This window comes from Protomyctophum parallelum (assembly GCF_964188405.1).
Source record: "Protomyctophum parallelum genome assembly, chromosome: 18".
NCBI classification, from domain to species: domain Eukaryota; kingdom Metazoa; phylum Chordata; class Actinopteri; order Myctophiformes; family Myctophidae; genus Protomyctophum; species Protomyctophum parallelum.
Window position 1 is genome coordinate 27,176,472 of NC_139716.1, and position 25,995 is coordinate 27,202,466.

Genomic DNA, 25,995 nt, shown 5'->3' on the forward strand with positions numbered 1-25,995 from the left:
TTTTTGACCATGGGCTATAGCCCATACCGTACGGCATACTATAGCACGCCGTTTTTCATCATTTTTGAGGATTTGAAAAAAATGAAAAAAAAAAAAAACATGGGTTATAGCCCATCGTTTTTTGAATTTTTGAAAAAAGAAGATTTACCTCGTTTTTCATCATTTTTGACCATGGGCTATAGCCCATACCGTACGGCATACTATAGCACGCCGTTTTTCATCATTTTTGAGGATTTGAAAAAAATGGAAAAAAAAAAACATGGGTTATAGCCCATCGTTTTTTTAATTTTTTTTTAACCTCGTTTTTCATCATTTTTGACTATGGGCTATAGCCCATATCGTACGGCATACTATAGCACGCCGTTTTTCATCATTTTTGAGGATTTGAAAAAAATGAAAAAAAATGAAAAAACATGGGTTATAGCCCATCGTTTTTTGAATTTTTGGAGAAAAAAAAATTACCTCGTTTTTCATCATTTTTGACCATGGGCTATAGCCCATACCGTACGGCATACTATAGCACGCCGTTTTTCATCATTTTTGAGGATTTGAAAAAAAAAAAAAAAAAAAAACATGGGTTATAGCCCATCGTTTTTTGAATTTTTAAAAAAAAAATTTAACCTCGTTTTTCATCATTTTTGACCATGGGCTATAGCCCATACCGTACGGCATACTATAGCACGCCGTTTTTCATCATTTTTGAGAATTAAAAAAAAAAAAAAAAAAAAAAAACATGGGTTATAGCCCATCGTTTTTTTAATTTTTGGAAAAAAAATTACCTCGTTTTTCATCATTTTTGACCATGGGCTATAGCCCATACCGTACGGCATACTATAGCACGCCGTTTTTCATCATTTTTGAGGATTTGAAAAAAAAAAAAAAAAAAAAAAACATGGGTTATAGCCCATCGTTTTTTGAATTTTTGAAAAAAAAAATTAACCTCGTTTTTCATCATTTTTGACCATGGGCTATAGCCCATACCGTACGGCATACTATAGCACGCCGTTTTTCATCATTTTTGAGGATTTGAAAAAAATGAAAAAAAATGAAAAAACATGGGTTATAGCCCATCGTTTTTTGAATTTTTGGAGAAAAAAAAATTACCTCGTTTTTCATCATTTTTGACCATGGGCTATAGCCCATACCGTACGGCATACTATAGCACGCCGTTTTTCATCATTTTTGAGGATTTGAAAAAAAAGAAAAAAAAAAAAACATGGGTTATAGCCCATCGTTTTTTGAATTTTTAAAAAAAAATTTAACCTCGTTTTTCATCATTTTTGACCATGGGCTATAGCCCATACCGTACGGCATACTATAGCACGCCGTTTTTCATCATTTTTGAGAATTAAAAAAAAAAAAAAAAAAAAAAAACATGGGTTATAGCCCATCGTTTTTTTAATTTTTGGAAAAAAAATTACCTCGTTTTTCATCATTTTTGACCATGGGCTATAGCCCATACCGTACGGCATACTATAGCACGCCGTTTTTCATCATTTTTGAGGATTTGAAAAAAAAAAAAAAAAAAAAAACATGGGTTATAGCCCATCGTTTTTTGAATTTTTGAAAAAAAAAATTAACCTCGTTTTTCATCATTTTTGACCATGGGCTATAGCCCATACCGTACGGCATACTATAGCACGCCGAATTTTTTTTTTTTTTTTTTAGCTCACAGCCTCAGCCTGATGACCTCAAAAGTCTCATGTCTCAAACTTTTTATTATTCAGCTTACTGTGGAGACACATGCTGGAACTTTTTTTTATTTTTATGTTTTGTAGTTTATGAGTTATTTAACTTAAACGCCCAATGCATTCTCTATGGCAATAGCACAAACTTTGGCATGCTACTAGTCCTACATACTTACACCTAGCAACCCCATTCTAGCCTACTTAGGTTCATCTTACGGTGGACATGTTTGCCTGAAAAGGAATCTTTGAAATGTTTCATAGTTTTAGAAATATAGTGCTTTCAAATTTGAGACATTTAACATTGGGCTCAATGGCAGCTCTATAGGCACGTCAAAAGTCACTTTCACCTAGAAACTTGATTCACACTTTTTATTATTCAGCTTACTGTGGAGACACATGCTGGAACTTTTTTTTATTTTTATGTTTTGTAGTTTATGAGTTATTTAACTTAAACGCCCAATGCATTCTCTATGGCAATAGCACAAACTTTGGCATGCTACTATTCCTACATACTTACACCTAGCAACCCCATTCTAGCCTACTTAGGTTCATCTTACGGTGGACATGTTTGCCTGAAAAGGTATCTTTGAAATGTTTCATAGTTTTAGAAATATAGTGCTTTCAAATTTGAGACATTTAACATTGGGCTCAATGGCAGCTCTATAGGCACGTCAAAAGTCACTTTCACCTAGAAACTCGATTCACACTTTTTATTATTCAGCTTACTGTGGAGACACATGCTGGAACTTTTTTTTATTTTTATGTTTTGTAGTTTATGAGTTATTGTGGGCTCGCCACAGCGAGCACACACTAGTTACTCTCAGTTTATATTTATTGTGGGCTCGCCACAGCGAGCACACACTAGTTATTGGCAGCCTATATTTGTGGGCTCGCCACAGCGAGCACACACTAGATATTGGCAGCCTATATTTATTTGTGGGCTCGCCACAGCGAGCACACACTAGATATTGGCAGCCTATATTTATTATTCTTATGTTTCTTTATTCCGCCGTTTTTTTTGGCACCTAACTACTTCCACATACTTTATGCTAGAAATTTAGTTCAAACTTCAAACTGTTCAGCTCTTTGCAGTTATTTATGCTCCAATTAGAATTTTTACAAAGTTTTATACTTTTTATACTTTTTAACTTTTTAACTTTTTTTTACATTCTTTATAGTGAGAGTCGATGGAAGAAAGGTCCCATTTTTCACAGTTAACTTTTTTGAGCTCTTATTACTCCGTCATACTTTCACTTTGAAACTTCATTCAAACTTTATAATGTTCATCTATCTTTGAACTTTCATTGGTGAAAAAGTTGTTTTGAAAAAGTTTATACTTTTTAAAATATTTAACTTTATTTATAGTTTTTTCCTCCCATTGACAATGTATGGGATTTATCTCTAAATCAACCTCACTTTTGCAGCCTCATTACTCTGGCATACTTTGTCGTAGAAACGTGATTTAAACTTTAGAAAGCTCACACGACTCTGGACTTTTTCGTGGTTCAAACCGTATTCGAATACGTTAAACGGTTTTTCCGAAATCGCAGTTCAATCGCAGGCCGTTTCGCCTAATTAGTGCCAACTTAGAGTGCGGGCTTTTTTCACTAGAGTGCGTAGAACAGAAAATCTTTCCTTGAAAATTTACCAAACAAATTGCCGTCCCGGCCAAGATATTCACTTTACACGCATGTCCTTTGGTCATTTTGTAGCCACACATGTCCTCTTTCACACAATGTGACCACCAAAACACAGAGACATACAGAATGTGAACTACGGCCTTTTAAGTGACACAAATACAGTCAATCTGCTCATTGACATCCATTGTAGAAATCTTACGAGGAAATTATTGCGATGACAATTCTTAACTCGCTCTTATAACCACATTTTCGATCGTACCAACACCACAATCGCACATGGTGTACCTCAATATCTCAGGCCACTCACAGCGAAAGAATTATTTGCATTCGACTTTTACTTTTTGCGATAGAGCAATTTGTTCGGGCATAGTTTCCCCCCATTCAGAACCATTGTAAAATAAGAGATCAAGTTGCGCGCCACTTGTTTGTCTTTTACACTTCCACAGCTGAGACATATAAGGGCTTAATTACAGGGCTGAAATTAAAGTTACAAGATCTCAATGAGTTGCTCTGCGATACCTTGTGGGCTTGTAGGTCTGCTATTTGTGCAATTGGATGGCCTTTACACAGATAGATCAGATAGAGATGAAAAAGTATTTTCAAAAAAGTCTTTTCAAAAGTATTTTCAAAAAAGTATTTTCAAAAAAGTATTTTCAAAAAAGTATTTTCAAAAAAGTATTTTCAAAAAAGTATTTTCAAAAAAGTATTTTCAAAAAATATTTTCAAAAAAATTAAAAAAATTAAAAAAAAATGAAAAAATTAAAAAAATTAAAAAAAATTAAAAAAAATTAAAAAAATGAAAAAAAATGAAAAAAAATTAAAAAAATGAAAAAATTGAAAAAAATTAAAAAAATTGAAAAAAATGAAAAAAAATGAAAAAAATGAAAACTTAAAAAAAAAAAAAATCTTTTTTACTTAAAAAGAAAAAACTTCAATTTTTTAGTTTTTTTTTTTTTTTTTTACATTTAAAGAAAAACTTTAAAAACACTTCTACAACTTCCACATACTTTATTCTGCTTAAACTATAGTTTTTACACATTTTCATACTTTTTTTAACTTTTACTTCAGCTTTAATGCATTTTCTACTTTTCTTTACAATATGCTACAGTCCCGAAATTTTGATTATAGATTTAGAACACCAATGGTAACACCATTACTCCGGTCCCCGAGTTTCAAACTTGACACGGCAATAACTTTATACAAAGCATTTTACGCGAGCCCACGCAGTTTCTACAGGAACTGCTTTCTAGTTATTATTATTCCGCTTATTCTTTATTCCGCCGTTTTTTTGGCACCTAACTACTTCCACATACTTTATGCTAGAAATTTAGTTCAAACTTCAAACTGTTCAGCTCTTTGCAGTTATTTATGCTCCAATTAGAATTTTTACAAAGTTTTATACTTTTTATACTTTGTAACTTTTTAACTTTTTTTTACATTCTTTATAGTGAGAGTCGATGGAAGAAAGGTCCCATTTTTCACAGTTAACTTTTTTGAGCTCTTATTACTCCGTCATACTTTCACTTTGAAACTTCATTCAAACTTTATAATGTTCATCTATCTTTGAACTTTCATTGGTGAAAAAGTTGTTTTGAAAAAGTTTATACTTTTTAAAATATTTAACTTTATTTATAGTTTTTTCCTCCCATTGACAATGTATGGGATTTATCTCTAAATCAACCTCACTTTTGCAGCCTCATTACTCTGGCATACTTTGTCGTAGAAACGTGATTTAAACTTTAGAAAGCTCACACGACTCTGGACTTTTTCGTGGTTCAAACCGTATTCGAATACGTTAAACGGTTTTTCCGAAATCGCAGTTCAATCGCAGGCCGTTTCGCCTAATTAGTGCCAACTTAGAGTGCGGGCTTCTCTCACTAGAGTGCGTAGAACAGAAAATCTTTCCTTGAAAATTTACCAAACAAATTGCCGTCCCGGCCAAAATATTCACTTTACACGCATGTTCTTTGGTCATTTTGTAGCCACACATGTCCTCTTTCACACAATGTGACCACCAAAACACAGAGACATACAGAATGTGAACTACGGCCTTTTAAGTGACACAAATACAGTCAATCTGCTCATTGACCTCCATAGTAAAATCCTTACGAGGAAATTATCGCGATGACAATTCTTAACTCGCTCTTATAACCACATTTTCGATCGTACCAACACCACAATCGCACATGGTGTACCTCAATATCTCAGGCCACTCACAGCGAAAGAATTATTTGCATTCGACTTTTACTTTTTGCGATAGAGCAATTTGTTCGGGCATAGTTTCCCCCCATTCAGAACCATTGTAAAATAAGAGATCAAGTTGCGCGCCACTTGTTTGTCTTTTACACTTCCACAGCTGAGACATATAAGGGCTTAATTACAGGGCTGAAATTAAAGTTACAAGATCTCAATGAGTTGCTCTGCGATACCTTGTGGGCTTGTAGGTCTGCTATTTGTGCAATTGGATGGCCTTTACACAGATAGATCAGATAGAGATGAAAAAGTATTTTCAAAAAAGTATTTTCAAAAAAGTATTTTCAAAAAAGTATTTTCAAAAAAGTATTTTCAAAAGTATTTTCAAAAAAGTATTTTCAAAAAATATTTTCAAAAAAATTAAAAAAATTAAAAAAATTAAAAAAATTAAAAAAAATAAAAAAAAATAAAAAAAATAAAAAAAATGAAAAAATTGAAAAAAAATGAAAAAAATGAAAAAAATGAAAACTTAAAAAAAAAAAAATTCTTTTTTACTTAAAAAGAAAAAACTTCAATTTTTTAGATTTTTTTTTTACATTTAAAGAAAAACTTTAAAAACACTTCTACAACTTCCACATACTTTATTCTGCTTAAACTAGTTTTTACACATTTTCATACTTTTTTTAACTTTTACTTCAGCTTTAATGCATTTTCTACTTTTCTTTACAATATGCTACAGTCCCGAAATTTTGATTATAGATTTAGAACACCAATGGTAACACCATTACTCCGGTCCCCGAGTTTCAAACTTGACACGGCAATAACTTTATACAAAGCATTTTACGCGAGCCCACGCAGTTTCTACAGGAACTGCTTTCTAGTTATTCTTATGTTTCTTTATTCCGCCGTTTTTTTTGGCACCTAACTACTTCCACATACTTTATGCTAGAAATTTAGTTCAAACTTCAAACTGTTCAGCTCTTTGCAGTTATTTATGCTCCAATTAGAATTTTTACAAAGTTTTATACTTTTTATACTTTTTAACTTTTTAACTTTTTTTTACATTCTTTATAGTGAGAGTCGATGGAAGAAAGGTCCCATTTTTCACAGTTAACTTTTTTGAGCTCTTATTACTCCGTCATACTTTCACTTTGAAACTTCATTCAAACTTTATAATGTTCATCTATCTTTGAACTTTAATTGGTGAAAAAGTTGTTTTGAAAAAGTTTATACTTTTTAAAATATTTAACTTTATTTATAGTTTTTTCCTCCCATTGACAATGTATGGGATTTATCTCTAAATCAACCTCACTTTTGCAGCCTCATTACTCTGGCATACTTTGTCGTAGAAACGTGATTTAAACTTTAGAAAGCTCACACGACTCTGGACTTTTTCGTGGTTCAAACCGTATTCGAATACGTTAAACGGTTTTTCCGAAATCGCAGTTCAATCGCAGGCCGTTTCGCCTAATTAGTGCCAACTTAGAGTGCGGGCTTTTTTCACTAGAGTGCGTAGAACAGAAAATCTTTCCTTGAAAATTTACCAAACAAATTGCCGTCCCGGCCAAGATATTCACTTTACACGCATGTCCTTTGGTCATTTTGTAGCCACACATGTCCTCTTTCACACAATGTGACCACCAAAACACAGAGACATACAGAATGTGAACTACGGCCTTTTAAGTGACACAAATACAGTCAATCTGCTCATTGACCTCAATTGTAAAATCCTTACGAGGAAATTATCGCGATGACAATTCTTAACTCGCTCTTATAACCACATTTTCGATCGTACCAACACCACAATCGCACATGGTGTACCTCAATATCTCAGGCCACTCACAGCGAAGAAATTATTTGCATTCGACTTTTACTTTTTGCGATAGAGCAATTTGTTCGGGCATAGTTTCCCCCCATTCAGAACCATTGTAAAATAAGAGATCAAGTTGCGCGCCACTTGTTTGTCTTTTACACTTCCACAGCTGAGACATATAAGGGCTTAATTACAGGGCTGAAATTAAAGTTACAAGATCTCAATGAGTTGCTCTGAGATACCTTGTGGGCTTGTAGGTCTGCTATTTGTGCAATTGGATGGCCTTTACACAGCTTTACACATGCACGCACGCACACACACACCCTGTCTTCCTATTGGCTGGCCTTTACACAGCTCTCGCAAGTGCACGCACACACGCACGCACGCACGCACGCACGCACGCACGCACGCACGCACGCACGCACGCACGCACGCACACACACACACACACACACGTTTATAAAAAAATATTTTCAAAAAAAATAAAAAAAAATAAAAAAATTAAAAAAACTTAAAAAAAATAAAAAAATTAAAAAAACTTAAAAAAATGAAAAAAAAATAAAAAAAATAAAAAAAAATGAAAAAAATGAAAAAAAATGAAAAAAATGAAAAAAATGAAAAAAATGAAAAAAATGAAAACTTAAAAATATTTTTTTTTCTTTTTTACTTAAAAAGAAAAAACTTCAATTTTTTAGATTTTTTTTTTTTTTTTTACATTAAAGAAAAACTTTAAAAACACTTCTACAACTTCCACATACTTTATTCTGCTTAAACTATAGTTTTTACACATTTTCATACTTTTTTTAACTTTTACTTCAGCTTTAATGCATTTTCTACTTTTCTTTACAATATGCTACAGTCCCGAAATTTTTATTATAGATTTAGAACACCAATGGTAACACCATTACTCCGGTCCCCGAGTTTCAAACTTGACACGGCAATAACTTTATACAAAGCATTTTACGCGAGCCCACGCAGTTTCTACAGGAACTGCTTTCTAGTTGTGGGCTCGCCACAGCGAGCACACAATAGCTATTGCCAGCCTATATTTATTCCGCTTCTTATGTTTCTTTATTCCACCCTTTTTTTTGGTACCTAACTACTTCCGCATACTTTATACTAGAAATTTAGTTCAAACTTCAAACTGTTCAGCTCTTTGCAGTTATTTATGCTCCAATTAGAATTTTTACAAAGTTTTATACTTTTTATACTTTTTAACTTTTTAACTTTTTTTTACATTCTTTATAGTGAGAGTCGATGGAAGAAAGGTCCCATTTTTCACAGTTAACTTTTTTGAGCTCTTATTACTCCGTCATACTTTCACTTTGAAACTTCATTCAAACTTTATAATGTTCATCTATCTTTGAACTTTAATTGGTGAAAAAGTTGTTTTGAAAAAGTTTATACTTTTTAAAATATTTAACTTTATTTATAGTTTTTTCCTCCCATTGACAATGTATGGGATTTATCTCTAAATCAACCTCACTTTTGCAGCCTCATTACTCTGGCATACTTTGTCGTAGAAATGTGATTTAAACTTTAGAAAGCTCACACGACTCTGGACTTTTTCGTGGTTCAAACCGTATTCGAATACGTTAAACGGTTTTTCCGAAATCGCAGTTCAATCGCAGGCCGTTTCGCCTAATTAGTGCCAACTTAGAGTGCGGGCTTTTTTCACTAGAGTGCGTAGAACAGAAAATCTTTCCTTGAAAATTTACCAAACAAATTGCCGTCCCGGCCAAAATATTCACTTTACACGCATGTCCTTTGGTCATTTTGTAGCCACACATGTCCTCTTTCACACAATGTGACCACCAAAACACAGAGACATACAGAATGTGAACTACGGCCTTTTAAGTGACACAAATACAGTCAATCTGCTCATTGACCTCAATTGTAAAATCCTTACGAGGAAATTATCGCGATGACAATTCTTAACTCGCTCTTATAACCACATTTTCGATCGTACCAACACCACAATCGCACATGGTGTACCTCAATATCTCAGGCCACTCACAGCGAAAAAGTTATTTGCATTCGACTTTTACTTTTTGCGATAGAGCAATTTGTTCGGGCATAGTTTCCCCCCATTCAGAACCATTGTAAAATAAGAGATCAAGTTGCGCGCCACTTGTTTGTCTTTTACACTTCCACAGCTGAGACATATAAGGGCTTAATTACAGGGCTGAAATTAAAGTTACAAGATCTCAATGAGTTGCTCTGCGATACCTTGTGGGCTTGTAGGTCTGCTATTTGTGCAATTGGATGGCCTTTACACAGCTTTACACATGCACGCACGCACACACACACCCTGTCTTCCTATTGGCTGGCCTTTACACAGCTCTCGCAAGTGCACGCACGCACGCACGCACGCACACACACACACACACACGTTTATAAAAAAATATTTTTAAAAAAAATAAAAAAACTTAAAAAAAATAAAAAAAATAAAAAAAATTAAAAAAAATTAAAAAAAATTAAAAAAAATTAAAAAAATTAAAAAAATTAAAAAAAATGAAAAAATTGAAAAAAAATGAAAAAAATTGAAAAAAATGAAAAAAATGAAAAAAATGAAAACTTAAAAATATTTTTTTTTCTTTTTTACTTAAAAAGAAAAAACTTCAATTTTTTAGATTTTTTTTTTTTTTTTACATTTAAAGAAAAACTTTAAAAACACTTCTACAACTTCCACATACTTTATTCTGCTTAAACTATAGTTTTTACACATTTTCATACTTTTTTTAACTTTTACTTCAGCTTTAATGCATTTTCTACTTTTCTTTACAATATGCTACAGTCCCGAAATTTTGATTATAGATTTAGAACACCAATGGTAACACCATTACTCCGGTCCCCGAGTTTCAAACTTGACACGGCAATAACTTTATACAAAGCATTTTACGCGAGCCCACGCAGTTTCTACAGGAACTGCTTTCTAGTTATTATTATTCCGCTTATTCTTTATTCCGCCGTTTTTTTGGCACCTAACTACTTCCACATACTTTATGCTAGAAATTTAGTTCAAACTTCAAACTGTTCAGCTCTTTGCAGTTATTTATGCTCCAATTAGAATTTTTACAAAGTTTTATACTTTTTATACTTTTTAACTTTTTAACTTTTTTTTACATTCTTTATAGTGAGAGTCGATGGAAGAAAGGTCCCATTTTTCACAGTTAACTTTTTTGAGCTCTTATTACTCCGTCATACTTTCACTTTGAAACTTCATTCAAACTTTATAATGTTCATCTATCTTTGAACTTTCATTGGTGAAAAAGTTGTTTTGAAAAAGTTTATACTTTTTAAAATATTTAACTTTATTTATAGTTTTTTCCTCCCATTGACAATGTATGGGATTTATCTCTAAATCAACCTCACTTTTGCAGCTTCATTACTCTGGCATACTTTGTCGTAGAAACGTGATTTAAACTTTAGAAAGCTCACACGACTCTGGACTTTTTCGTGGTTCAAACCGTATTCGAATACGTTAAACGGTTTTCCCGAAATCGCAGTTCAATCGCAGGCCGTTTCGCCTAATTAGTGCCAACTTAGAGTGCAGGGCTTCTTTCACTAGAGTGTACAAACAGAAAATCTTTCCTTGAAAATTTACCAAACAAATTGCCGTCCCGGCCAAAATATTCACTTTACACGCATGTCCTTTGGTCATTTTGTAGCCACACATGTCCTCTTTCACACAATGTGACCACCAAAACACAGAGACATACAGAATGTGAACTACGGCCTTTTAAGTGACACAAATACAGTCAAGCTGCTCATTGACATCCATTGTAGAAATCTTACGAGGAAATTATCGCGATGACAATTCTTAACTCGCTCTTATAACCACATTTTCGATCGTACCAAAACCACAATCGCACATGGTGTACCTCAATATCTCAGGCCACTCACAGCGAAAGAATTATTTGCATTCGACTTTTACTTTTTGCGATAGAGCAATTTGTTCGGGCATTGTTTCCCCCCATTCAGGATCATTGTAAAATAGCAGACCTTCAAGTTGCGCGCCACTTGTTTGTCTTTTACACTTCCACAGCTGAGACATATAAGAGCTTAATTACAGGGCTGAAATTAAAGTTACAAGATCTCAATGAGTTGCTCTGCGATACCTTGTGGGCTTGTAGGTCTGCTATTTGTGCAATTGGATGGCCTTTACACAGCTCTCGCAAGAGCACGCACGCACGCATGCACGCACACACACACCCTGTCTTCCTATTGGCTGGCCTTTACACAGCTCTCGCAAGTGCACGCACGCACGCACGCACGCACGCACGCACGCACGCACACACACACACGTTTATAAAAAAATATTTTCAAAAAAATTAAAAAAAAATAAAAAAACTTTAAAAAAAATAAAAAAAATAAAAAAAATAAAAAAAAATTAAAAAAATTAAAAAAAATTAAAAAAAATTAAAAAAAATTAAAAAAAATTAAAAAAATTAAAAAAATTAAAAAAAAATAAAAAAAATTAAAAAAAATTGAAAAATTGAAAAAAATTGAAAAAAATGAAAAACATGAAAACTTAAAAATTAGCATGTTAGCATTAGCATGTTAGCATTAGCATGATAGCATTAGCATGTTAGCATGATAGCATTAGCATGTTGACATTAGCATGTTAGCATGTTAGCATGATAGCATTAGCATGTTAGCATGTTAGCATTAGCATGTTAGCATTAGCATGTTAGCATGTTAGCATTAGCATGTTAGCATGTTAGCATGTTAGCATTAGCATGTTAGCATGTTAGCATTAGCATGTTATCATTAGCATGTTAGCATGTTAGCATTAGCATGTTAGCATTAGCATGTTAGCATGTTAGCATTAGCATGTTAGCATGATAGCATTAGCATGTTAGCATTAGCATGTTAGTATGTTAGCATTAGCATGTTAGCATTAACATGTTAGCATGATAGCATTAGCATGTTAGCATGTTAGCATGTTAGCATTAGCATGTTAGCATGTTAGCATTAGCATGTTAGCATTAGCATGTTAGCATGATAGCATTAGCATGTTAGCATTAGCATGTTAGCATGTTAGCATTAGCATGTTAGCATTAGCATGTTAGCATTAGCATGTTAGCATTAGCATGATAGCATTAGCATGTTAACATTAGCATGTTAGCATGATAGCATTAGCATGTTAGCATGTTAGCATTAGCATGTTAGCATGTTAGCATTAGCATGTTAGCATTAGCATGATTAAAAAATTAAAAAATTAAAAAAAATGAAAAACATTAAAAAATTAAAACTTTAACTTTTTTTTAAACTTAAAAGGAAAAAAATAATAATAAAGAACTTAATATTTTTTATCTTAATATTTTTTTTAAGAAATATCTTAGACCATTATCAATAATCATTGTGTTTATGCTTTTAAAGATAGGCCTATATGCTATTTGAACCTTCTTTTTACATGTAAAAGTATGCTATTTCTGTTAAGCTCATGAATGCTTTTATATGTATACTCCATTGGATTGACTATTTTTTTTCTTTTTTACCTTTTCTTGATTCATCAAGAATACATTGTAAAGCATTATTCATACATTACAAATCATTAGTAGACAGTAATACTTTACTTACTTTATTCTGCCCCTTTTTGGGCATCATACTACTTCCACATACTTTATTTCCGCTTTATGCAGTTATTTATGCTTAAACTATAGTTTTTACAAATGTTCATACTTTTTTAACTTTTACTTCAGCTTTAATACATTTTCTACTTTTCTTTACAATATGTTACAGTCCAGAAATTTTGATTATGGACTTAGACCACCAATGGTAACACCATTACTCCGGTCCCCGAGTTTCAAACTTGACACGGCAATAACTTTATACAAAGCATTTTACGCGAGCCCACGCAGTTTCTAGAGGAACTGCTTTCTAGTTATTATTATTCCAATTTCCGCCTTTTTTTTTCGGTTTCCTACTACTTCCACATACTTTATGCTAGAAATTTAGTTCAAACTTCAAACTGTTCAGCTCTTTGCAGTTATTATTGCTCCAATTAGAATTTTTACAAAGTTTTATACTTTTTATACTTTTTAACTTTTTAACTTTTTTTTACATTCTTTATAGTGAGAGTCGATGGAAGAAATGTCCCATTTTTCACAGTTAACTTTTTTGAGCTCTTATTACTCCGTCATACTTTCACTTTGAAACTTCATTCAAACTTTATAATGTTCATCTATCTTTGAACTTTCATTGGTGAAAAAGTTGTTTTGAAAAAGTTTATACTTTTTAAAATATTTAACTTTATTTATAGTTTTTTCCTCCCATTGACAATGTATGGGATTTATCTCTAAATCAACCTCACTTTTGCAGCCTCATTACTCTGGCATACTTTGTCGTAGAAACGTGATTTAAACTTTAGAAAGCTCACACGACTCTGGACTTTTTCGTGGTTCAAACCGTATTCGAATACGTTAAACGGTTTTTCCGAAATCGCAGTTCAATCGCAGGCCGTTTCGCCTAATTAGTGCCAACTTAGAGTGCGGGCTTTTTTCACTAGAGTGCGTAGAACAGAAAATCTTTCCTTGAAAATTTACCAAACAAATTGCCGTCCCGGCCAAAATATTCACTTTACACGCATGTCCTTTGGTCATTTTGTAGCCACACATGTCCTCTTTCACACAATGTGACCACCAAAACACAGAGACATACAGAATGTGAACTACGGCCTTTTAAGTGACACAAATACAGTCAATCTGCTCATTGACCTCAATTGTAAAATCCTTACGAGGAAATTATCGCGATGACAATTCTTAACTCGCTCTTATAACCACATTTTCGATCGTACCAACACCACAATCGCACATGGTGTACCTCAATATCTCAGGCCACTCACAGCGAAAAAGTTATTTGCATTCGACTTTTACTTTTTGCGATAGAGCAATTTGTTCGGGCATAGTTTCCCCCCATTCAGAACCATTGTAAAATAAGAGATCAAGTTGCGCGCCACTTGTTTGTCTTTTACACTTCCACAGCTGAGACATATAAGGGCTTAATTACAGGGCTGAAATTAAAGTTACAAGATCTCAATGAGTTGCTCTGCGATACCTTGTGGGCTTGTAGGTCTGCTATTTGTGCAATTGGATGGCCTTTACACAGCTTTACACATGCACGCACGCACACACACACCCTGTCTTCCTATTGGCTGGCCTTTACACAGCTCTCGCAAGTGCACGCACGCACGCACGCACGCACACACACACACACACACGTTTATAAAAAAATATTTTTAAAAAAAATAAAAAAACTTAAAAAAAATAAAAAAAATAAAAAAAATTAAAAAAAATTAAAAAAAATTAAAAAAATTAAAAAAATTAAAAAAAATGAAAAAATTGAAAAAAAATGAAAAAAATTGAAAAAAATGAAAAAAATGAAAAAAATGAAAACTTAAAAATATTTTTTTTTCTTTTTTACTTAAAAAGAAAAAACTTCAATTTTTTAGATTTTTTTTTTTTTTTTACATTTAAAGAAAAACTTTAAAAACACTTCTACAACTTCCACATACTTTATTCTGCTTAAACTATAGTTTTTACACATTTTCATACTTTTTTTAACTTTTACTTCAGCTTTAATGCATTTTCTACTTTTCTTTACAATATGCTACAGTCCCGAAATTTTGATTATAGATTTAGAACACCAATGGTAACACCATTACTCCGGTCCCCGAGTTTCAAACTTGACACGGCAATAACTTTATACAAAGCATTTTACGCGAGCCCACGCAGTTTCTACAGGAACTGCTTTCTAGTTATTATTATTCCGCTTATTCTTTATTCCGCCGTTTTTTTGGCACCTAACTACTTCCACATACTTTATGCTAGAAATTTAGTTCAAACTTCAAACTGTTCAGCTCTTTGCAGTTATTTATGCTCCAATTAGAATTTTTACAAAGTTTTATACTTTTTATACTTTTTAACTTTTTAACTTTTTTTTACATTCTTTATAGTGAGAGTCGATGGAAGAAAGGTCCCATTTTTCACAGTTAACTTTTTTGAGCTCTTATTACTCCGTCATACTTTCACTTTGAAACTTCATTCAAACTTTATAATGTTCATCTATCTTTGAACTTTCATTGGTGAAAAAGTTGTTTTGAAAAAGTTTATACTTTTTAAAATATTTAACTTTATTTATAGTTTTTTCCTCCCATTGACAATGTATGGGATTTATCTCTAAATCAACCTCACTTTTGCAGCTTCATTACTCTGGCATACTTTGTCGTAGAAACGTGATTTAAACTTTAGAAAGCTCACACGACTCTGGACTTTTTCGTGGTTCAAACCGTATTCGAATACGTTAAACGGTTTTCCCGAAATCGCAGTTCAATCGCAGGCCGTTTCGCCTAATTAGTGCCAACTTAGAGTGCAGGGCTTCTTTCACTAGAGTGTACAAACAGAAAATCTTTCCTTGAAAATTTACCAAACAAATTGCCGTCCCGGCCAAAATATTCACTTTACACGCATGTCCTTTGGTCATTTTGTAGCCACACATGTCCTCTTTCACACAATGTGACCACCAAAACACAGAGACATACAGAATGTGAACTACGGCCTTTTAAGTGACACAAATACAGTCAAGCTGCTCATTGACATCCATTGTAGAAATCTTACGAGGAAATTATCGCGATGACAATTCTTAACTCGCTCTTATAACCACATTTTCGATCGTACCAAAACCACAATCGCACATGGTGTACCTCAATATCTCAGGCCACTCACAGCGAAAGAATTATTTGCATTCGACTTTTACTTTTTGCGATAGAGCAATTTGTTCGGGCATTGTTTCCCCCCATTCAGGATCATTGTAAAATAGCAGACCTTCAAGTTGCGCGCCACTTGTTTGTCTTTTACACTTCCACAGCTGAGACATATAAGAGCTTAATTACAGGGCTGAAATTAAAGTTACAAGATCTCAATGAGTTGCTCTGCGATACCTTGTGGGCTTGTAGGTCTGCTATTTGTGCAATTGGATGGCCTTTACACAGCTCTCGCAAGAGCACGCACGCACGCATGCACGCACACACACACCCTGTCTTCCTATTGGCTGGCCTTTACACAGCTCTCGCAAGTGCACGCACGCACGCACGCACGCACGCACGCACGCACGCACACACACACACGTTTATAAAAAAATATTTTCAAAAAAATTAAAAAAAAATAAAAAAACTTTAAAAAAAATAAAAAAAATAAAAAAAATAAAAAAAAATTAAAAAAATTAAAAAAAATTAAAAAAAATTAAAAAAAATTAAAAAAAATTAAAAAAATTAAAAAAATTAAAAAAAAATAAAAAAAATTAAAAAAAATTGAAAAATTGAAAAAAATTGAAAAAAATGAAAAACATGAAAACTTAAAAATTAGCATGTTAGCATTAGCATGTTAGCATTAGCATGATAGCATTAGCATGTTAGCATGATAGCATTAGCATGTTGACATTAGCATGTTAGCATGTTAGCATGATAGCATTAGCATGTTAGCATGTTAGCATTAGCATGTTAGCATTAGCATGTTAGCATGTTAGCATTAGCATGTTAGCATGTTAGCATGTTAGCATTAGCATGTTAGCATGTTAGCATTAGCATGTTATCATTAGCATGTTAGCATGTTAGCATTAGCATGTTAGCATTAGCATGTTAGCATGTTAGCATTAGCATGTTAGCATGATAGCATTAGCATGTTAGCATTAGCATGTTAGTATGTTAGCATTAGCATGTTAGCATTAACATGTTAGCATGATAGCATTAGCATGTTAGCATGTTAGCATGTTAGCATTAGCATGTTAGCATGTTAGCATTAGCATGTTAGCATTAGCATGTTAGCATGATAGCATTAGCATGTTAGCATTAGCATGTTAGCATGTTAGCATTAGCATGTTAGCATTAGCATGTTAGCATTAGCATGTTAGCATTAGCATGATAGCATTAGCATGTTAACATTAGCATGTTAGCATGATAGCATTAGCATGTTAGCATGTTAGCATTAGCATGTTAGCATGTTAGCATTAGCATGTTAGCATTAGCATGATTAAAAAATTAAAAAATTAAAAAAAATGAAAAACATTAAAAAATTAAAACTTTAACTTTTTTTTAAACTTAAAAGGAAAAAAATAATAATAAAGAACTTAATATTTTTTATCTTAATATTTTTTTTAAGAAATATCTTAGACCATTATCAATAATCATTGTGTTTATGCTTTTAAAGATAGGCCTATATGCTATTTGAACCTTCTTTTTACATGTAAAAGTATGCTATTTCTGTTAAGCTCATGAATGCTTTTATATGTATACTCCATTGGATTGACTATTTTTTTTCTTTTTTACCTTTTCTTGATTCATCAAGAATACATTGTAAAGCATTATTCATACATTACAAATCATTAGTAGACAGTAATACTTTACTTACTTTATTCTGCCCCTTTTTGGGCATCATACTACTTCCACATACTTTATTTCCGCTTTATGCAGTTATTTATGCTTAAACTATAGTTTTTACAAATGTTCATACTTTTTTAACTTTTACTTCAGCTTTAATACATTTTCTACTTTTCTTTACAATATGTTACAGTCCAGAAATTTTGATTATGGACTTAGACCACCAATGGTAACACCATTACTCCGGTCCCCGAGTTTCAAACTTGACACGGCAATAACTTTATACAAAGCATTTTACGCGAGCCCACGCAGTTTCTAGAGGAACTGCTTTCTAGTTGTGGGCTCGCCACAGCGAGCACACACTAGATATTGGCAGCCTATATTTATTATTCTTCCGCTTATTCTTTATTCCGCCGTTTTTTTGGCACCTAACTACTTCCACATACTTTATGCTAGAAATTTAGTTCAAACTTCAAACTGTTCAGCTCTTTGCAGTTATTTATGCTCCAATTAGAATTTTTACAAAGTTTTATACTTTTTATACTTTTTAACTTTTTAACTTTTTTTTACATTCTTTATAGTGAGAGTCGATGGAAGAAAGGTCCCATTTTTCACAGTTAACTTTTTTGAGCTCTTATTACTCCGTCATACTTTCACTTTGAAACTTCATTCAAACTTTATAATGTTCATCTATCTTTGAACTTTCATTGGTGAAAAAGTTGTTTTGAAAAAGTTTATACTTTTTAAAATATTTAACTTTATTTATAGTTTTTTCCTCCCATTGACAATGTATGGGATTTATCTCTAAATCAACCTCACTTTTGCAGCCTCATTACTCTGGCATACTTTGTCGTAGAAACGTGATTTAAACTTTAGAAAGCTCACACGACTCTGGACTTTTTCGTGGTTCAAACCGTATTCGAATACGTTAAACGGTTTTTCCGAAATCGCAGTTCAATCGCAGGCCGTTTCGCCTAATTAGTGCCAACTTAGAGTGCGGGCTTTTTTCACTAGAGTGCGTAGAACAGAAAATCTTTCCTTGAAAATTTACCAAACAAATTGCCGTCCCGGCCAAAATATTCACTTTACACGCATGTCCTTTGGTCATTTTGTAGCCACACATGTCCTCTTTCACACAATGTGACCACCAAAACACAGAGACATACAGAATGTGAACTACGGCCTTTTAAGTGACACAAATACAGTCAATCTGCTCATTGACATCCATTGTAGAAATCTTACGAGGAAATTATTGCGATGACAATTCTTAACTCGCTCTTATAACCACATTTTCGATCGTACCAACACCACAATCGCACATGGTGTACCTCAATATCTCAGGCCACTCACAGCGAAAGAATTATTTGCATTCGACTTTTACTTTTTGCGATAGAGCAATTTGTTCGGGCATAGTTTCCCCCCATTCAGAACCATTGTAAAATAAGAGATCAAGTTGCGCGCCACTTGTTTGTCTTTTACACTTCCACAGCTGAGACATATAAGAGCTTAATTACAGGGCTGAAATTAAAGTTACAAGATCTCAATGAGTTGCTCTGCGATACCTTGTGGGCTTGTAGGTCTGCTATTTGTGCAATTGGATGGCCTTTACACAGCTCTTGCAAGAGCACGCACGCACGCATGCACGCACGCACACACACACCCTGTCTTCCTATTGGCTGGCCTTTACACAGCTCTCGCAAGTGCACGCACGCACGCACGCACGCACGCACACACACACACACACACACGTTTATAAAAAAATATTTTCAAAAAAATTAAAAAAAAATAAAAAAATTAAAAAAAATTAAAAAAATTAAAAAAACTTAAAAAAAATAAAAAAAAATAAAAAAATTAAAAAAACTTAAAAAAAATTAAAAAAATTACAAAAAATAAAAAAAATGAAAAAAAATGAAAAAAATTAAAAAAATGAAAACTTAAAAATAAAAATTAGCATGTTAGCATTAGCATGTTAGCATGTTAGCATTAGCATGATAGCATTAGCATGTTAGCATGATAGCATTAGCATGTTAGCATGTTAGCATTAGCATGTTAACATTAGCATGTTAGCATGATAGCATTAGCATGTTAGCATGTTAGCATTAGCATGTTAGCATTAGCATGTTAACATGTTAGCATTAGCATGTTAGCATGATAGCATTAGCATGTTAGCATTAGCATGTTAGCATGTTAGCATTAGCATGTTAGCATTAGCATGTTAACATTAGCATGTTAGCATGTTAGCATGTTAGCATGTTAGCATGTTAGCATTAGCATGTTAGCATGTTAGCATTAGCATGTTAGCATGATAGCATTAGCATGTTAGCATGTTAGCATGTTAGCATTAGCATGTTAGCATTAGCATGTTAACATTAGCATGTTAGCATGTTAGCATGTTAGCATGTTAGCATTAGCATGTTAGCATGTTAGCATTAGCATGTTAGCATGATAGCATTAGCATGTTAGCATGTTAGCATGTTAGCATTAGCATGTTAGCATGATAGCATTAGCATGTTAGCATGTTAGCATGTTAGCATTAGCATGTTAGCATGTTAGCATTAGCATGTTAGCATGATAGCATTAGCATGTTAGCATTAGCATGTTAACATTAGCATGTTAGCATGCATGTTAGCATGTTAGCATGATAGCATTAGCATGTTAGCATTAGCATGTTAGCATTAGCATGTTAGCATGTTAGCATGATAGCATTAGCATGTTAGCATTAGCATGTTAGCATTAGCATGATAGCATTAGCATGTTAGCATTAGCATGTTAACATTAGCATGTTAGCATGTTAGCATGTTAGCATGATAGCATTAGCATGTTAGCATTAGCATGTTAGCATTAGCATGTTAACATTAGCATGTTAGCATGTTAGCATGTTAGCATTAGCATGTTAGCATGTTAGCATTAGCATGTTAGCATGATAGCATTAGCATGTTAGCATTAGCATGTTAGCATGTTAACATTAGCATGTTAGCATTAGCATGTTAGCATTAGCATGTTAGCATTAACATGTTAGCATATTAGCATGTTAGCATATTAGCATGTTAGCATTAGCATGTTAGCATTAGCATGTTAGCATGATAGCATTAGCATGTTAACATTAGCATGTTAGCATGATAGCATTAGCATGTTAGCATTAGCATGTTAGCATGTTAGCATTAGCATGTTAGCATTAGCATGATTAAAAAATTAAAAAATTGAAAAAAATTAAAAACATTAAAAAAAATTAACTTTAACTTTTTTTTAAACTTAAAAGGAAAAAAATAATAATAAAGAACTTAATATTTTTTATCTTAATATTTTTTTTAAGAAATATCTTAGACCATTATCAATAATCATTGTGTTTATGCTTTTAAAGATAGGCCTATATGCTATTTGAACCTTCTTTTTACATGTAAAAGTATGCTATTTCTGTTAAGCTCATGAATGCTTTTATATGTATACTCCATTGGATTGACTATTTTTTTTCTTTTTTACCTTTTCTTGATTCATCAAGAATACATTGTAAAGCATTATTCATACATTACAAATCATTAGTAGACAGTAATACTTTACTTACTTTATTCTGCCCCTTTTTGGGCATCATACTACTTCCACATACTTTATTTCCGCTTTATGCAGTTATTTATGCTTAAACTATAGTTTTTACAAATGTTCATACTTTTTTAACTTTTACTTCAGCTTTAATACATTTTCTACTTTTCTTTACAATATGTTACAGTCCAGAAATTTTGATTATGGACTTAGACCACCAATGGTAACACCATTACTCCGGTCCCCGAGTTTCAAACTTGACACGGCAATAACTTTATACAAAGCATTTTATGCGAGCCCACGCAGTTTCTACAGGAACTGCTTTCTAGTTATTATTATTCCAATTTCCGCCTTTTTTTTTCGGTTTCCTACTACTTCCACATACTTTATGCTAGAAATTTAGTTCAAACTTCAAACTGTTCAGCTCTTTGCAGTTATTATTGCTCCAATTAGAATTTTTACAAAGTTTTATACTTTTTATACTTTTTAACTTTTTAACTTTTTTTTACATTCTTTATAGTGAGAGTCGATGGAAGAAATGTCCCATTTTTCACAGTTAACTTTTTTGAGCTCTTATTACTCCGTCATACTTTCACTTTGAAACTTCATTCAAACTTTATAATGTTCATCTATCTTTGAACTTTCATTGGTGAAAAAGTTGTTTTGAAAAAGTTTATACTTTTTAAAATATTTAACTTTATTTATAGTTTTTTCCTCCCATTGACAATGTATGGGATTTATCTCTAAATCAACCTCACTTTTGCAGCCTCATTACTCTGGCATACTTTGTCGTAGAAACGTGATTTAAACTTTAGAAAGCTCACACGACTCTGGACTTTTTCGTGGTTCAAACCGTATTCGAATACGTTAAACGGTTTTTCCGAAATCGCAGTTCAATCGCAGGCCGTTTCGCCTAATTAGTGCCAAGTTAGAGTGCAGGGCTTCTTTCACTAGAGTGTACAAACAGAAAATCTTTCCTTGAAAATTTACCAAACAAATTGCCGTCCCGGCCAAAATATTCACTTTACACGCATGTCCTTTGGTCATTTTGTAGCCACACATGTCCTCTTTCACACAATGTGACCACCAAAACACAGAGACATACAGAATGTGAACTACGGCCTTTTAAGTGACACAAATACAGTCAAGCTGCTCATTGACATCCATTGTAGAAATCTTACGAGGAAATTATCGCGATGACAATTCTTAACTCGCTCTTATAACCACATTTTCGATCGTACCAACACCACAATCGCACATGGTGTACCTCAATATCTCAGGCCACTCACAGCGAAGAAATTATTTGCATTCGACTTTTACTTTTTGCGATAGAGCAATTTGTTCGGGCATAGTTTCCCCCCATTCAAGACCATTCAAGATCAAGACCTTCAAGTTGCGCGCCACTTGTTTGTCTTTTACACTTCCACAGCTGAGACATATAAGAGCTTAATTACAGGGCTGAAATTAAAGTTACAAGATCTCAATGAGTTGCTCTGCGATACCTTGTGGGCTTGTAGGTCTGCTATTTGTGCAATTGGATGGCCTTTACACAGCTCTCGCAAGAGCACGCACGCACGCATGCACGCACGCACACACACACCCTGTCTTCCTATTGGCTGGCCTTTACACAGCTCTCGCAAGTGCACGCACGCACGCACGCACGCACACACACACACACACGTTTATAAAAAAAGTATTTTCAAAAAAATAAAAAATAAATTAAAAAATTAAAAAAACTTAAAAAAAAATGAAAAAATGAAAAAAAATTAAAAAAAATTTAAAAAAAATTAAAAAAAATTAAAAAAATTAAAAAAATTAAAAAAAATGAAAAAATTGAAAAAAATGAAAACTTAAAAATTAGCATGTTAGCATTAGCATGTTAGCATGTTAGCATGTTAGCATTAGCATGATAGCATTAGCATGATAGCATTAGCATGTTAGCATGTTAGCATTAGCATGTTGACATTAGCATGTTAGCATGTTAGCATGATAGCATTAGCATGTTAGCATGTTAGCATTAGCATGTTAGCATTAGCATGTTAGCATGTTAGCATTAGCATGTTAGCATTAGCATGTTAACATTAGCATGTTAGCATTAGCATTAGCATGTTAGCATGTTAGCATTAGCATGTTAGCATGTTAGCATTAGCATGTTAGCATGTTAGCATTAGCATGTTAGCATTAGCATGTTAACATTAGCATGTTAGCATGTTAGCATTAGCATTAGCATGTTAGCATGTTAGCATTAGCATGTTAGCATGTTAGCATTAGCATGTTAGCATGTTAGCATTAGCATGTTAGCATGATAGCATTAGCATGTTATCATTAGCATGTTATCATTAGCATGTTAGCATGTTAGCATTAGCATGTTAGCATGATAGCATTAGCATGTTAGCATTAGCATGTTAGCATTAGCATGTTAGCATTAGCATGTTAGCATGATAGCATTAGCATGTTAGCATGTTAGCATGTTAGCATTAGCATGTTAGCATGTTAGCATTAGCATGTTAGCATGTTAGCATTAGCATGATAGCATTAGCATGTTAGCATTAGCATGTTAGCATGTTAGCATTAGCATGTTAGCATTAGCATGTTAGCATTAGCATGATAGCATTAGCATGTTAACATTAGCATGTTAGCATGATAGCATTAGCATGTTAGCATGTTAGCATTAGCATGTTAGCATGTTAGCATGTTAGCATTAGCATGTTAGCATTAGCATGTTAACATTAGCATGTTAGCATGTTAGCATTAGCATGTTAGCATGTTAGCATTAGCATGTTAGCATTAACATGTTAGCATGTTAGCATTAGCATGTTAGCATGATAGCATTAGCATTTTAGCATTAGCATGTTAGCATTGGCATGTTAGCATGTTAGCATTAGCATGCTTTTAAAGATAGGCCTATATGCTATTTGAACCTTCTTTTCACATGTAAAAGTATGCTATTCAATACAATTTCTGTTAAGCTCATGAATGCTTTTATATGTATACTCCATTGGATTGACTCTTTTTTTCTTTTTCTTTTTTACCTTTTCTTAATTCATCAATAATACATTGTAAAGTATTATTCATATATTACAAATCATTAGTAGACAGTAATACTTTACTTACTTTATTCTGCCACTTTTTGGGCATCGTACTACTTCCACATACTTTATTCCGCTTTATGCAGTTATTTATGCTTATTCTTTTTACAGATTTTTATACATTCTTTTTTTAACTATTCCTTCAGCTTTAATACATTTTCTACTGTACATTATATACATTGCGTCTTTTGGCGAGCCCACGCAGTTTCTGCAGGGAACTGCTTTCTAGTTTAACTTAAACGCCCAATGCATTCTCTATGGCAATAGCACAAACTTTGGCATGCTACTAGTCCTACATACTTACACCTAGCAACCCCATTCTAGCCTACTTAGGTTCATCTTACGGTGGACATGTTTGCCTGAAAAGGAATCTTTGAAATGTTTCATAGTTTTAGATATATAGTGCTTTCAAATTTGAGACATTTAACATTGGGCTCAATGGCAGCTCTATAGGCACGTCAAAAGTCACTTTCACCTAGAAACTCGATTCACACTTTTTATTATTCAGCTTACTGTGGAGACACATGCTGGAACTTTTTTTTATTTTTATGTTTTGTAGTTTATGAGTTATTTAACTTAAACGCCCAATGCATTCTCTATGGCAATAGCACAAACTTTGGCATGCTACTAGTCCTACATACTTACACCTAGCAACCCCATTCTAGCCTACTTAGGTTCATCTTACGGTGGACATGTTTGCCTGAAAAGGAATCTTTGAAATGTTTCATAGTTTTAGAAATATAGTGCTTTCAAATTTGAGACATTTAACATTGGGCTCAATGGCAGCTCTATAGGCACGTCAAAAGTCACTTTAACCTAGAATCTCGATTCACACTTTTTATTATTCAGCTTACTGTGGAGACACATGCTGGAACTTTTTTTTTTTTTTATGTTTTGTAGTTTATGAGTTATTTAACTTAAACGCCCAATGCATTCTCTATGGCAATAGCACAAACTTTGGCATGCTACTAGTCCTACATACTTACACCTAGCAACCCCATTCTAGCCTACTTAGGTTCATCTTACGGTGGACATGTTTGCCTGAAAAGGAATCTTTGAAATGTTTCATAGTTTTAGAAATATAGTGCTTTCAAATTTGAGACATTTAACATTGGGCTCAATGGCAGCTCTATAGGCACGTCAAAAGTCACTTTCACCTAGAAACTCGATTCTCACTTTTTATTATTCAGCTTACTGTGGAGACACATGCTGGAACTTTATTTTTATTTTTATGTTTTGTAGTTTATGAGTTATTGTGGGCTCGCCTCAGCGAGCACACTATTGTTACCCTTGGATTTTCAAATTCGCCCTTTTTTTTGGCACCCTACTACTTCCACATACTTTATGCTAGAAATGCAGATGCGACACAAATAGTCTCTGCTGCCGTGATCATGAGCGCACCTCCCGTTCTTATGACAGCGACTGTTGGTGTGGTTTTGAGGACAACTGTTTTGAATTGCTATTATTGTTCAACACAACAGAAACCAGGGATTGTATATTTCAAGGGCGAGAGATCACAATAAAAATCCAGTTAGTGCAGTTAGAACTTTTCCATTGCATCTTATGAGAGGTGGTGTTCTTCTGCTGCCGTGATGCGCGCGCATGCTGTTGCTTATCAGTGTGACGTCGTCTGTTAAGGCGTCTATAGTGGCATCTA

The 25,995-nt window shown here is 33.4% G+C and overlaps 1 protein-coding gene across 1 annotated transcript in view; it reads left to right on the top strand.

Moving 5' to 3' along the window:
* The window catches only part of LOC310875606 (serine protease 33-like), a gene marked incomplete at both ends in the record, with an annotated part of 108,977 nt that overhangs the window by 77,324 nt on the left and 5,658 nt on the right, over positions 1-25,995 (top strand). The window lies entirely within an intron of this gene.